Source organism: Ochotona curzoniae, unplaced genomic scaffold, assembly GCF_017591425.1.
Source record: "Ochotona curzoniae isolate NIBS_2020 unplaced genomic scaffold, NIBS_Ocur_1.0 contig_2723, whole genome shotgun sequence".
Classification (NCBI taxonomy): domain Eukaryota; kingdom Metazoa; phylum Chordata; class Mammalia; order Lagomorpha; family Ochotonidae; genus Ochotona; species Ochotona curzoniae.
The window spans coordinates 26952152-26967561 of NW_024465573.1; the positions used below are offsets into that span (position 1 = coordinate 26952152).

General features: G+C 54.0%; 1 long non-coding RNA gene across 3 annotated transcripts in view; it reads left to right on the plus strand.

Annotated features, from left to right (window-relative positions):
* Window positions 1-1385: 1385 nt before the first annotated feature.
* Window positions 1386-15410, plus strand: part of LOC121154200 — a 59399-nt gene continuing 45374 nt past the window's right edge. The window contains exon 1 of one of the 3 annotated variants that reach the window (XR_005883467.1): window positions 1386-1489. This is a non-coding gene — a long non-coding RNA (uncharacterized LOC121154200). Of the gene's footprint in view, window positions 1490-1790; window positions 1842-14128; window positions 14267-15410 lie in introns of those variants that run through there. The other 2 variants (XR_005883468.1, XR_005883469.1) reach the window with 2 other exon arrangements.

The window sequence follows — 15410 nt, forward strand, 5'->3', positions numbered from 1 at the left end:
ATTTTCCTCTCGGACCGGAAACTGCTTCCCAGCCAGTGATGCAGCCCAGTCCCTGCGGGTTACCAGGAGAACAGGAGGGGGAGTGCTTTTAAGAGTGAAACCACCACAGCCTCGAGTGTTTGAGCGCGGAAAGAGGCAGGGGCCCTCCCACTGTTCACTTGACATCAATAAAATAAACACTTGCTAATTAAGAGATTGAGCACAGAACCCCAGGTGGAAATCCTGCGGGAAAGCCGGTTCTACAGCTCTTAAGAAACCTGCAAGATTTGTTCTCTCTTGGGGGTACAGGGGAGGAGGGACAGGGCCAGCCCTGCTTCCAGGCTGGCGATGCTGCGCAGGTGGCAATACCACACACGGGCGGAAAGGTCGCCATCATTTTAGGTTTTGTTGCTGGCTAGATCCGTAAGAACACTAGCCAGAACTACCATTTACATAGGACCATGCACTTCAGGGGGCCGTGGGAAGCCCCCCGTCAGCCCAAGATGTTCCTTAATCTTCACCACAACCCAATGAAGTCGCTTTTATGATTCTTAATTTATGGGTGAGTTAACTGTGGCCCAGGGACTTCAGCCTTCCCGAGACTGCCCAGCTTTTAGGTAAATCAGGTTTATTTGCTGAGACGCCTTGAATGCCACTTACAGGCGGCCTGGTCTGTTTGGGGGCTGGTCTGAAGTGGGGAATTGCTAATCCGACTATTTCTGCTAAACCGTACACGTGTCACTTCCGAAAAAAAAAAAAGAAAAGAAAAGAAAAAAGAAAAAAGCCAAATCCAAGTCGGGATCTCTGCCCGCTAGACGTGTAAAAACCTACTCGGGTAGAGAGCTGTAAGAATCTCCGCACTCGTTCACCTACTCAGTCGCTGCCGCCACAAGTATTCATTGCGCACTAGGTATTGCAGGCTGGGCGCCAACCCAGCACTAGGAACCAGAGCGGTGAACACGGTAGGCGTGGGATCTGCTCTCCTAAACCACTCTCTCCCGATTCCGCTGCCTCTGCAGGGAGCCTTTCAAAGAGCAGAAAGTCTATCGTCAGCGGGTGACTCCTGTACGAGGTGCGCGGCAGCCCCCCTGGGGTGGACTAGGCAGGCTCCCCGGAGGCAGCGGCAGGCCGGGCCACCACGCGGGGTCCCGCGCTTTCGGCCCTGCGGATTGCGCGCAGAAACCGGAGCTGGGCCGGGGCGGGGCGAGCCTCCCGGCGGGGAGGAGGAGGAGGAGGAGGAGGAGGAGGAAGGGGAGGAGCGGGAGGAGGCGAGCCCGGGGCAGCAGCCGCGCGGCCCGCGCCGGGGGCGGGCGGCGAGTTAGGGTTAGGGCGGGAGGATTCGGCTTCCCGGCGGCAGAGGGCGCCTGGCGCTGCGGTCCGGCGCGCTGGAGCCGCCCGCGCGGGCGCTGAGGGGGAGAGGCGAGGCGAGGCGGGGAAGCGCGAGCGGCAGCGGCGGCCACTGCCACGTATCGCCGGCAGTGGCGGCTGAGGTGGCGGCGGCGCTGAGGAGGTGAGAGAGACGCGGGCGTCCGCGGGCAGGTGGGGGGCAGGCGCGGCGCCGAGGGCCGAGGAGCACCGTGGGCGCGCGGGGCACCGGCGGGGTGCGGCGGCGGGACAGCGCGCTTCCCGCCACGCCGGCTCCGCCTCCGCCGCCTCGGCTGCGAGCTGCCCGGCGAGGCCCCCGGGGCGACCCGCGGGTCCCGAGCGCAACTCGCGCCGGCGAGGGCGGCCGAGCGGACGCGGTTGTGTCGCGCGCCCGGCGTGCCTGCGAACGCGGCATCGCTGCCGCTGCGGAGCCGGCGCCGCGGCCGGGAAAAGTTGGGGCGGACGTGGAGCCGGCGTGGGCCGGGCGGGAAGTGCGGGTGCGGAGCGGGCTCCTCTGCGGCAGGGAGGAAGGGCTGCGTTCCGGGGACTGGGGCGAGAGGGGACCTGGAGGCCCGAGAGCGGGGGAGACCGGCGGGGCGCGGGGCAGACCGGCGGGGCGCGGGGGAGACCGGCGGGGAGGCGGCGGGGAGGCGGGCAGACCGGCGGGGCGCGGGGGACACCGGCGGGGCGCGGGGGACACCGGCGGGGCGCGGGGCAGACCGGCGGGGCGCGGGGGAGACCGGCGGGGCGCGGGGGAGACCGGCGGGGAGCGGGGGAGACCGGCGGGGAGGCGGCGGGGAGCCGGGCAGACCGGCGGGGCGCGGGGGAGACCGGCGGGGAGGCGGCGGGGAGCCGGGCAGACCGGCGGGGCGCGGGGGACACCGGCGGGGCGCGGGGGACACCGGCGGGGCGCGGGGCAGACCGGCGGGGCGCGGGGGACACCGGCGGGGCGCGGGGGAGACCGGCGGGGCGCGGGGGACACCGGCGGGGAGCGGGCGCTCGGCTTGCCCTCGTGTGTGCCTGCTTGGCGTCGGAGCCTGGCGGGATGGGAGCTGAGGCCGGCGTGGTTGCTCTTGCCTTCGGGACCAGTACCTCACCCCGTCCCCCGGCATCTGCCGGATCCCCCCCTGTCCTGCGGAAGTTGAAGGGGGCACAGAAGAGTGGAAGAATCGTTTTTTTTTTTTCGGGGGGTGTTCCTGGGAGCATAGCATCGTGATGTCGTGACTGAAGAGTCAGCTCCGAGCTGCTCGCACACACAGCCCCTGCCCCTCCATGCGCACCCCGGTACTACTGCCCGGTACTCTCCCAGCACGAAATTGCCACGTTGGTCTAGCGGGTCCCCAAAGCCCCGCCTGGGGCAGCTGTGGGTAGAGGACTCGGCCTCCGAGTCTCCCGCGGAGGTCGGTGATTTCAGAAACAAGTGGTTCTGGCCCACTTGGGTGGCGGCCCCTGGCAGCCGCGATGATTCGCGTTGGCTTCCTTGTGGTCTGCAGCAGTGGTTCGGCTGGAGCCCTCATTCAGGTTCAGACCTGTTCATTATAGAAGTGTGACCTTGGGTGAGTCACTTGCCCTTTGTGGACCTCAGTTTTGTGTTTAGGAAATGGGTGTCAGGAGTTGGAGAACCTAATGGAGAGGAGGACATTTTTTTTCTGGCAAGAGCATGCCAGCCACACAAACCTTAGTCTGCTCTGACAAGAAAATTAGGATGATTCCAAGGAAAATGGGTGAGAAGTAAGGAGGGTTGCAAAAAGCAAGACACAATAATGATTGGCAGATTTATGGTGTGAGTGCTGTCCTCAGGCAGGCCATGAGGGGACCTGACTCAGCTATTTTTAAAAATGTTTATTTTTATCTGAAAGGCAGAGTTACAGTGAAGGAGAGACACACAGATCTTCCATGCTTTGGTTCACTCCCCCAATGGCCACAGTGACCAGAGCTGAGCAGATCTGAGGCCAGGAAACACGAGTTTGTTCTGGGGGTTCCCGTGCAGGTGCAGAGGCCCAAGGCATCCTTTGGTGCCTTCCTAGGCCATAAGCAGAGAGCTGGATTGGAAGTGGAGCAGCTGGGACTTGGATTGACTCTTGTAGGAAGCTAGTGCCACATGGTGGAGGATTAGCCTGCTCTGCTATTGTGCCGGCCCCCTTTTGGGGGTGAGTTTTTTCTTTCTTATAAGTACTACGTACTAACCAATTGCGCCACTGGAGCCATGAGTTTTTTCTTTCTAACCTTCAAGCCTGGAGGGAGTGATCAGCTGGATTGGCCTTGGTGGGCCACAAGATCTCTCTCTGCCCAGGTATTTTAAGTTTCCTGTTGTCTGACCGTGCTGGAACCCTTGCTGACACACACTTCTGTCTTTGAAGTGATTAGCTAGTTCCTGTTGCCTGGGAATTCTGGGCTGCTTTACCAGCAATCGGAGTAAGTAAATATGCAACACATTCAAATGAGCTCAGAACCAGGAAGTGGGTGCTGTACCCTGTGCCATCTCTCCAACCATGAGCGCTGTGACTGAGCTTAAATGAGTGCCCTGGGATGTGAGATGGCGTTTTTGAGTCCTTACTCACAGGTGAATGCTCAGTCTTCCGGTCTCTCCCCTTTCCAGCTTTCAGATGGGTGTGTGGCGTGGCCACGTGACTGGCAGCAGTGCTTTGTAGGCAAGTTTTGCAGCTGCAGTTGGTGGCAGAGTGGTGTCTGTGCAGACTAGGCTCGTCAGGTTCAGTCTTTCACATTTCTACACTGTGTGTGTATCCGCTTTCCTTTTTCTGAGAGCCATTGTATTAATAACAATCGCTGTGCTAATAATAGGTTCCAGGCCATTTGTTAGGAGCTGTGTCTTAGGAATGAGCGGCACTTTTACAGGTGAGAGAACAGAGCTGGGAGGGCACAACGGAACGTGTGGCAGCTGGCTTGCCCAGGGGACGGGCGATCCTCGGATCCAAATAGCCCTTTGTGTAACGGTAAAGAAATTCTTAGCTATCCTGTGTTAGTGAAGCGAGAGAACCTGTGAAAAGCAACATGTAAACGTTTTTGTAAAAAAGATTTATTTGAAAGCTGAATTGAGAGAGAGAAAGAGAGATTGTTCATCTACTGGTTCACTCTCCAGATGTCCCTAACAGCCTTGGCTGGACTCGGTTAAAGCTAGGACACAGAAACTTCTCCTGGGTTTCCTGCTTGGGTGGCAGGAACCCGGGTACCTGGGCCATCACGTGTTGTCTCCGAAGTGCGTTAGCAGCAAGTAAGCTGGATCTAAAGGCAGAGAAAGGACCCAGACTCAGGTACTCTGATAGAAGATGCTTCAGCTTCACCTGCCGACTACAGCTGCCTACACCCAGGACATTTTCACCTAAGGACTTGTGGGTGCTAGAAACAGCGTGGAAGTGCGTGGAGTGCTTTGCTCAGGAGCCGGGGGACCTGGAGGTGTCTGGGGGTCAGTTCTGTACCCTGCAGCTGACTTCTCTGAGCCTGGTTCCACACCTGTAAAATCTGAAAGTTGTTGCCTGCCTTACTTGTGAATTGCAGGGAGCCCTTTGTAAAAGTTGGCCACGCCTTTCCATGCTTGCCCACAGACACTTTGGATAATAGGATTAAGTCTTGCAGTAGGAATTGTCCTCTGGAGAAAAGTCGGTTTTGTACTTAGAAATTCCTCCAGCTTTTGCTCCCAACCCCCCTCCACACATGGCCTATGATCCTGTTGTCCAAAGGAAGAAATTGAATTCAGACAGCTGTCAGAATAGATTTTTAAAATTTTTTTGATTTCCATTTATTTAATTAAAAAAAAAATTCTGGGGCTGGAGTTGTGGTGTATGTAGTAGGCTAAGCCTATGCCTGTGATGCTGGTATCCCATATGGGTACCGGTTCATGTCCCGACTGCTCTACTTTTGATCCAGCTCCCTGCTTGTGGCCCCAGGAAAGCAATGGCAGATGGCTCCAGTCCTTAGGCCCCTCGACTCACATGGAGACCTGGAGGAGGTTCTTGGAGTTGGATTGGCTCAGCTACAGCCATTGTGGCCACTTGGGGAATAAATCAGCAGATGGAAGATTTGTGTCTCATTGCTTTTCTCTGTAATTCTGATTTTCAAATAAAAATAGAATCTTTTTAGAAAATTTCTAGGTGGAGGGAGGTATATTTACACAGTGCATCCCCTGTAGGAGTTCAGGTCAGTGACCTTTAGTCAGTAGAGCCCTGCAATCTGCAGCACGAGCTGATTGCATCATCTCAGGAAGTTCCCTTGTGCCCTGCACCCTCTCCTCTGGCAACTGAGGATGGTTTTCCATTTTTATGATGCATTTGCTTTCCTTATGGACAGAAAGCAGAATGCCACAGCATGTAGTTTTGGGGTCTGCCACTTCTTCCGTGCTGCTGTAGACATGAATTTGCCTTCGTGTGGACATATGTTTTCATTTCTCTGGGGTAGGTTGTTATTCCTTTGCTAAGTTTAGGTTTAGCTCTGTAAGCAGTCACCTGCCTGTACCGTTGTTCATTCCTATCAGCAATGTATGAAGGGCCCCAGGATCCGGTCTCATCAGCTCCTGTGTTGCCAGTCTGTTATCACAGCGTCCCTGGCAGCGGTGTGCCCCACCCCTTGGGGGGTGTTCCAGGGATACTTGGGAAGATAAATTGTGCACTCAATAGGTAGTGTTCTCAAGAGATCATCAGTCTGACCACGTGGGTGGATAGCAGTTCAAATTCCAGGGCAGGTCTTTAACGGGAAGTTGGAGATAGATGTTGCCCATTTTGCGCCTGTCTTTGCTCTTTTATTCCTGCCGCTGGGTAGGGAAGGGGATCTCTCGCTGCGGGGAGGTCCTGGAGAGCTGTGGTGTAAGGGGAGAGACGGCAGGGCGGGAAGCCGGTGGAGGGGTTGGAACCTGGCAGATTGGGTGCTGGGGAAGTTTCTTGAACATGTAGGCTTTGGCTAAAGGGGGTGGCGAGTTTCATCTTGTGCAGTTAGGTTTTTGTGGGACTTTGAAGTTTTTGTGCTACAGGCAGAGTTTGACTGGTTGTAGCGGCATCATAAATGAGTTTCCGTAGCAAGTTGTGTGTTGAAAAGGAAATTAAATTCCATGAGGGTGTTTGTTGTGACTGATGCCAGAATTTCTCAGAGAGTTGTATTAAGATTCAGTCAGCCTATAAAGGTACATCTTAGTGCTCTGAGGATATTAATTAAGGAAGAGTTTTTCAAAAAATACAAGTATCTCCTCTGTGAGCTTTTGAAATGTCATCTTCCTATATCTTTGGGACACATGAAGTCCAAAACATCATAGGGATTTATATTTTAGAAGCATTTTCTCTCCACAGTAATGTTTTCCTTTCTTCCTTTTCTTCCTCTGACATTATTTTGATAATTCAGTTAATTTTGGCTGCCTTCACATTTTGGTAACATTTATTTTTAATGACCTTTGATGTCTAGATCCTATGTGTGTCTCCCTTTCTCTTGAGTTGATTTTCACTGCTCGTTTGAAGAGGTGCCAGGTCCAGGGTGCGCGGGGAGCAGGCCCTGGGGGAGTGAGGGGGCTGTTCTCACGACATGGCCCTAATCCTTACAGCAGTTCTGGGAGGATCATCTTGGTGTTCCCAGGGCGTTCACTTGGCTCCGCAGGGGGCTAGTTGGAAGGGTGGCGATGATCTGGGGGGCTTGCAGAGCCTGTGCCTCCAGAGGCTACAGAGGCAAACTTGCCACAGATGGGCACCGTGTCCTGCTAGTAAGAGTATCTGGTCTGTATTCTCGAAAGTTCCATGGGCTGCATGGGGTGTGAAGTGGAGCAAGCAGCCCTGACGGGAGAAGAGAAGCCATTAGAGTATTTGGCTCAAGGGGTAAGGAGGTAGTGGGGCACAGAAGGGCTGTGTCTGAGTGCAGCGGAAAGGGCTTGCGTGCTTCTGGGCCCCGTCCCGTGCCTGTGCACGCCCGCCTCCCAGGAGCATCTCCCAGGATGGTCGCAGAGCTCTTTGGGTTCCCTTCAGGGAAATGTTGGCTGGAGCATTCAGACTTCAAGAGGAAGTGCTCAAGGGAAGAACCTCAGAGGAAGGAAGCCTCCCTCAGGTGTCTGCTGCCTCCCATTCTTCCCTGCTGGCACTAGGGGCCCTCCAGGGATTGGGTCTTCAGTGCTGGCTCTCGCCAGGAGTTGATCTGCACACGAGGGCTCATCTGTGGTCCCAGCCACGTGGGGCCTGAGTGGGTAGTGGAGTGGTAGTTGGTGAGTTTAAGTGCAGAGCGTCGTGAACGACTCTGGCCACCCTATTCTGAAGGCCGCCGTCCCTGGGGAGCAGCCAGTGTGTGTCAGAGCCTGGACAGATGTGGGCTGGTGTCTTCACGGGGTGGGGAGGGCTCTCTGTTGCTGCATCGGGAGTCTTGCTGGTTCTTAGCCTTTGCCCTGGGCAGTGCCAGGCACAGTCATAACCTGGCTTTGGGGCCTCTGTGTTTTCTGGCTTGCATAATATCCTTGCCCTAGAGATAATTTGTGCTTGCTGGGGTCAGGCTGCAGAGGCATTGGCCAGGAGTTAGCTTACACTGTGCTTGGTGTGTGGAAGCAGCCAGCTCACCTCTGCTGCACCTGTGTCCCAGCGTCATCTGTGACACACTGTCTGCCGGGGTCACTGTGCTGATGTCCCCGCTCACCCACTCTCTGCTTGATGCCGACTCTGCTCCTTGAGGAGGTGACCTCTTTTCTGTGATCTGAGAGCACCCCTTGATCTCCTCCTAACTGAGGCTGTTAAGGTATCTGTGTGCTTTGTGCATAGAGCGCTGGCAAAGCATACACACTTCGGTGGGGAAAGAGCACCCTGAATGTTAGGCTCACAGCAGAGCCCCTTGCTGCTTTTCGTTTTACTTAATGATTGTGTGTTTGGGGTGTGTGCTTATTTTAATTATTACTGGGAAGCAAAAAAAGGATGTTTATCAAGTGATTAAATGTACAGCCGCACCACTGCTCTGGCAAGCAGTGAGAATAAATACATATTTACCCAGGATGCCCTCGATTTCTCTTTTTTTCCACATTGTTGCTTGTTTTGTTGGCAGAACCATCTGATTTGTGTACTGGTTCAGTTTGGATTTCACTAGCAAGTGTGAAGAGATTCCTGGGCTCTTTGCCGAAGTGCGGGGACTATGGAGTGGGCTTTGGGCATTGCAGGCTTGGCTCAGCTGTGCTCCCAGGAGCCTGGCTCTGTGCCTTTGTCAGGCAGGTGGAGTTCCGCCAGACCTGGGAACAGCTCTGTTGGTGACGGTGGGGAGTCCCCCCTGTGCCATGGGAAAGGGAATTCTCTCCTGATCCTGGCTTTGGCTTCTGTCTCGTCTTCTGGGGGTGTTTAAGAGGAAGGCCTCCAAACTGGTGAGCTTCTGAGGTGCAGGCTCTGTGTAGGATAGAGCGCTTCTTCCCTGTTGATCCTTCTCCAGTCTGTCATCAGTGGCTTAGAAGCTGTACTTGGACTTGATCAGGCAATCTTCAGGGAAGGCTAAGGATACGTGACCCAAAAACCTGTTCATATCAGCCTGAGCATCCTAACGGGTGGTGCTTGGACCCCGTGTGGCTGCTTGTTTCCTGCATACCCTCCGTTCATGCTCGTGTCCTGTTCTAACAGTGTAGAGGCACCTCATGGGTTTGTCCAGTCACCCTATTTCTGGCTCCCCTCCCCAAGGTACAATCTCTGTGCCTGGTCTGCAGAGGTGACCAGTGTTAGCAGTCAGTAACACATCCTCAACTGTTTGCAGCCTGTATAGACACGAATAAATACGGCTTGCTTTCCTTTAAGACCTCAAATCTGATTGTACTCCATATATTATTCCACTGCTTGTTTTTTTCTCATGTTTCTTAGAGATCTTTTAGTGCAGGTAGCTTTCCTCTGGTCTTTTAATCTGTGAGCTGTTTTATAGTGTGGATGTATGATAGTTTATGAATCAGTCTCCTGTTGATGGACGTGTGAGTGTAAGCTAATTTTGTCTGATGTATTCAGTTACCATACGTCCGTATTGCTAGGCACATGTTTCTCTAGGATTGGACATGGTGTGTCAAAAGTTGTGCCGATTTAAACTGCTACTTTTAACCTATCAATGATGAAGGAAGCTGCCCATTTCTCAGGGGTTTTTCTGCTGGTTGAAAGAAACAGATTGTGGTTCGTAGGCATTTCACTGAATGCTGGTGAGGTTGTGGGACTCATTGGTTTGCTGCTGGGGCTCAACGGTTAGATTTCAGGCAATCAGAGTAACAGGTGTGTAGTAACTGTGGGTGATAGGGAAGCTGAGCCTGTGGGGACTGTGGTGTTGGCGCCCCTGTACTGTGGTGACAATGTGGGCGTCGAGCCATTCAGGTTCGTGGTACGCGTTCTCCGTGCTTCTCCCTTAGGCGGTGTGGGCTACTAGGGGGCTTCCGTTCCATGTGAGGTACCTCTGAACCAGGGGCCCGAGGAAGCCCGTGTGTGCGGGGATCTTCAGGCCGGTGTGTCCTGCACTGTGCAGGCAGTGCTGAAACTGAGGACATTGAAGGCTCCTGGAGCCAGCCCAGACACAGCCTGTGGCTTCTGCACAGGCCCCCGGGAGGGCAGGAGGTAAGGGTGCCCTCACAGCTGGGTGGTGGTCGTGCTCCTCCCCCCACGTGCTGTGGGAATGTTGGGATATGTGCCCCTCTGCAGGATGCATTGGAAGGAAGTAGTGGCGTCTCAGAGCTGCTGGAGGGCTGTGGAGGAGGCATGTGGATCTGTCATTAGTCAGGGTTGCTGGACAACTGAGAGCTGCAGCTGTGTCTTTCCTATCATGTAAAGGGTGCCAGTGAGGAGTGAGTGGATAGGAGGCAGCCTGCCTGGGGGTCGGACAGAGACTCCAGGTCGGGGCCGTGCCAGGACCCAGCTCCCACTCTGCTCTTGACTGTTACAGCACCTGACTTCATCTCCCTGGGCCTGTTTCCTCACCTGGTTGTTATGATATTTAAAAGAAGAATGTTGATAATGCTCCTAGTGTATTACCTAACAACTACTTAGTACTTCTGAAGAAACTGCTGGTTGTGTTCCCTTTGAAATGAATGATCCTGGTTTACTTTGGTTAACGAATGGTTCGTCCTGTTGCAGTGTGGAGGCCAGGGGCTGAGGGGCTGCGTGGAGGTGGTGTTGTGGCAGTGAGGAGGGCTGGGGGTGGGGGTCGGGGGCTTGCAGGGAGCTTCCAGGCCGCTCTCCTGCCGCTCTCCTGTTCAGCAGGCCCCTGCTGCCAATGCCTGTTAGGCTGTAGTGAGCATGGCTGAGAGCTGGGGACTAGAGGTGGCACCCTTCCATTTGTCTGGAGGTGCCTGTGTCGGGCTCAGCACCCAGCCTGCTGCTAGCGGCACAGCTGGCAGCCAGAGAGGAAATCCGCCCAGACAGGCCTCCGGGAGATTCTTGTCCCGCTTCCCCACACTGTCGTGCCTTGCCTGCCTCTACATGCCGGGAAGAGAACCATGAGTGTTGTAGGGCCCTGGGACCCCATGATGCCAGATCACTGGCAAGCATGGAGGTAAATGATTGCCCAAGGAGTTCAGGCAGGGGTTCAGCCTGGGGCCTGGCTCCACAACTACATTCATATCCTCCTCATAAAGTTGTCCGCCGCGGGGGTGATGTCTGTGCTGGTTTCACTCTGTTGGTTGCCAGTAATGCCCACGGTGAGGAGATATGGCCGTGTGTGTGTGTGTGTGTGTGTGTGTGTGTGTGTGTGTGTGTGTGTGTGCGCTCATGCATTTGACCACAAGCTCATCTGGAGCTCTTAATTTATTTGCTCATGATTTTTCCAACCAGATGTCTGCTGCCTGCAGGTTGAATGTGGGAAGGGCTGCGCCTGAGAGCACAGAGCAGCCCAGGGTGCTGGGTTGCACAGTGGGAAAGGAATAGTTGGTATTGTGTGGCTCTGGGAGAGGCAGGACCAGGGAGCACGGGACCCAGGCAGGACCAAAGCAGAGAATAGGCAGAGGGCCAGACACAGAGGCCTGTGGTTTGATCTGAACATGGGTGTGAGAATGAACTGTAACCGTGGGATAAAAGAAGTTTCAAGGGAGTGTGTGGCAGGTGCCAGTGATACTGCCTTCCGTGTACGTCAGCAGCAGGTCCCGGAAGGCGCCTGCGCAGTGGCCCAAATGGGCTGACCCCCTACGGAGCAGGCCGAGCTGGCTCCTCCCTCAGACAGGGACTTTGTTCGAGGTCATAGCCCGCTTTCATCAGAGGGCTGAGGTTGGAACCTGCCCTTCTGTCCTGCCACCACCCCACATATGTGCTGTGTAATTACTGCATGTGGCAACTCTCCTGGGGCCAGCGTACACTCAGATTTGGGGAGGTGCTCAGAATTACTTATAAAGTGAATGAGCAAGGTTCTAATTCCGTTCTGACCTTGGCTCCTGTGGCCTGAGTGAAGTTAGATTACTTCCTCTGTCTTACCCTTGGTAGGATGAAGGTGGCTTCCGTGCCTGCCTTCTGAGCTTCGCCTCATTCACTCGGAACTCACTGGGCAAATATTTGTTGTCTCCCGGGTGCCACACATGGCTCTTGGGTTGGGGCGGGAGGAGTTAGTGACGTGATACTGAACAAAAGAAGCCCAGATCTTGTTCTCTTGGGGCTTACAGGGTGGGGTGTATGTCACTGTTTCCCAGGACTGCCCGAAGGCTGACACAGCACAGATTCTGTGCATCTCCCCCAGCTCCTGGTGGCAGCTGACACCCCTGTCACTGGCTCGAGGCAGCACAGCTCCCGTGCCTGCCTCCAGGTGACCTTCCCTTTGTCTGCATCCGCTCTGTTTTCTTAAAAAGATTGCCAGTCGTTTCAGGGCCCACTTTATCCCAGTCTAATCTCATTTGTTTTAATCCTAAAACATCACATAAAAGTTCAACATGCATATTGTTGTGCAACAGTTCTGCAGAGGAACAGTCATTAGGGATGTGGATGTGTAGTGTGTGTGAGAAGTGTGTTAGAGGCCCTGCCCCCTGTTATTGGAGGCCGACATGTGCTAACGTTTGCAGACTGCCGGCCACCAAGCTGCAGAGCCAAGTGCGTAGGTTCCGGTCTGCAGGTTGGTGGAACATCCTGAGATGCTGGTAGAACAGGAGGTTCGGTCCGATCCAGAGGCGCGCAGGCAGGCAGCCAGAGATTCTCTTACTCTGCCTGTTTCTCTTCGGGGTTCATTTGATTGGAAGAAACCCACCATACTGGGGAGGGGGTCTGCTTTCCTTAGACTACCGGTTCTGGTGCTGATCTCACCCACAGAGCCCCTTGCGGACTAAGACTTGGGTCCAGTTATCTGGAACCCTGGGGACCTGGTCAAGTGGGCACAGGAAGTTAATCATCACCTGTTTCCAAGGTCACACGGTGTTTCTAGGTGGACGTGAGTTTTTCAGTCTGTGTGAGATGGTAGTGGCTATTTTAACGCAGGGAGTATGGGCCAGAAGGAGAGGGGAGGGGTGGGGTGGAAAGGGGTCTGTCTGGCTGGTGGAGTGTGGAGGGCGGGTGGGCGGTGGTAGTTATCACAGGGGAGGAACTGAGGAACTGACCTGTGGGGGAAGCATATTCCAGGCCAAGAACAGGAAGGCAGAGGCCCTGAAGTAGGCCTGTGTACCAGTGGATGGTATGGGGCAGTGGAGTTCACATTCAGTGTGCTGTGTATCTGGAGGTCTCGAGACTGAGGTCTGAGAGATTCAAGAGGTGAGAAAGACTTTGCTGGTCTCTTTAAGGACTTTTGACCATTAGCACTGGTGTGATAGCAACCACTTTGTGGCTGAGAGCAGGGGAATGTGGACCAGTGCCCTGTGTGTGCTTGTGCTTGTTGATATTTCACAGCATCTGTTTCTTTTCTCCCAGCTCCCTTGACCCACCACCCTTACCCTGTCCTTTCTCCTCTAGATGCTTTTTCACCTGCCCACACACTTCCTTCCTCACACGTAAAGCACCTCGAAGAGGAGGGAGTAGACCCAGACCCAGGCTACTGCAAGACCAGGAGATACTTGTGGCCATCAAGCTGTCTGTGAGCTGCAGGACCACCTACCGCATGGATGGTGGGCTCTTTCCCCTCCAGCCCCCATGGCCTGCTTCAGGCGGCCACTGCTTGGGGCAGGTTTGGAAAATGCTGGGATCAGTGTGCAAGCTCAGTGTATTCGGCTCCCAGGATCCTCCTGCATATAAAGTCACTATGCCGTGAAAAGAGTCAAGTCAGCTACCCTGGTCAGTGGGCTACATTTGGCCTTGAAAACAGGGCAGCGAGAGAAGTCCAACAGGACCCACGGAGAGAGCAGGTGAACTGCTAGGCAGACTGGGCACACAGGTCCTGTGCCTCCTTCATCACCCACGTCTTACATGGCTTAGTGTTTTCACATTTTTCTATTATAAAAATGCTTGAGCCTGAATCTGAGTATTAACAAGGAGGAACTGCAGGCAGGGGCTTGTCCCCTGTTTTGCCCAGCTTAGTGGACAGAGGCAGAGCCTGGTGAGACTGTGTGGCTGCTGGGGGGACCATGACCTTGGAATGGGGCTCTATGCTCAACGGGAAGCCGTCTGATCTGACTGGCGTCTGATTTCCTCTTGGGCCCTCTCAGAGGAAAGGGCTGGTTTCAGGCCTCCTTCCTTGCCTCCACCTCCTAAGGCAGTGCCTGCAGAACTCATGCAGAGAGGTTGTCTGGGAACTTCTGCTGCTGTGCTGCCCCGGGAAGCATCTTTAGAAGGTAATTAGGTGTCAGTGGAGATGAAAATAGAATTTCCTGGTGCCAAGAGCACCCGCTGCTCTGTAGTGGCACAGCAGCTGCCTTGGGGATGCATCTTGCCCACTCCAAATGAGATGCACAGTACATGAGGAAAGTAGAGGAGACTGTCCCTATCTGGAAAGTGAGTGTGAGTCCCTCTGCAGGGTTACACGAAGCTGCTTGCCCCCCAGCACATCGGAAGGGCTTGGAGGAGCAGCCTTCGCAGCCAGCACTCTGCAGGAAGCTTGCACGCAGGTAGCGGCCTGAGATTTGTGGAGCAGGGTTGTTGTGGGGACAGACAAAGGCCAAGTGTTCCTGTATAACAAACAGCCTCCTTGTCCTGTGCCCAGGGATGGCTTCAGACTCTGGTGTTGATGTGCCCCAGCCACTGGGTTAAATAAACACTTGTTGATGGACAGGACCATACTGCATGTGGATCCCGACAACTTTGCTGGGCTCTGGGCTAGCACAATGCTGCGATTTATTCAGAGTCCTGCGGGGTCAGTCTTCTGGTCTCGGGATGAGGACTGAACCGTGAAGTTCTGGTGTCTTTGCTGCTGCCTGGGGAATCGCTTGCCTTCCTGGGCCTCGGTTTTCTCATCTTAACTTGAGAAGTTGGATGGAGTGATGGCAGTGAATGTCTCTCACTGGTTTGTGCATTTTCCTCCCCATCAGCTCCTCCACTGGGCAGTCCTCTGCTCGGGACACTCGTGTGATTGACCTGCACCTGTCTCCCTGGTGATGGCCGGAGCTCCTGGAATGCAGGGATGTCCCTCCCTGGCACGCTTGGAGCTCCTTCCATTCCTCCTGTCTGGCCAGACCCCAGAGTGGTGGAACGGAGCAGGTGTGGAGGATTTGGCCGGCCCCTGTCTGGCCCTGGGACAGGTGTCTCCAGCTGTTCCTTTTAATCCCCTTGTTCCTTTCTCAAGTTGCACACCACTTTTTGTCCTTGCCTTGGACAAAGGTCCTTTATTTCTGAATATCGTCGTTAAGAGTTGGTTTTTGGAATTACAAGTTAAAACAAAAAAGCTGGCTCATGACTATGAAATTTTATTTACATTGTATCCCAAATTTGTTAAAGAAATTTTGACTTACTGATGCCCATTTCTGAATTTTGGTATTACAAGAGATTTTATCTTTTTTGGGGGTGACATTAGTTCCTATTAGTAATAGTTACTAGAATATATGTGCCAGGCAGTGAAAGAGCTCATCGTTAGATATATCATTTTTTAAAAACTATTCTTATTTAATCCTCACTGTGAGCCTGTGAGTGATATTTTTTTGTTGTTAAAAAGCAAATGTTAACCTAATTTTTGTTATGTTAAAATACCCATAACATACAATTTGACTTTTCTTTTTTTTTTTTTTAAGATTTATTTTTATTATTTTTTTATTGGAA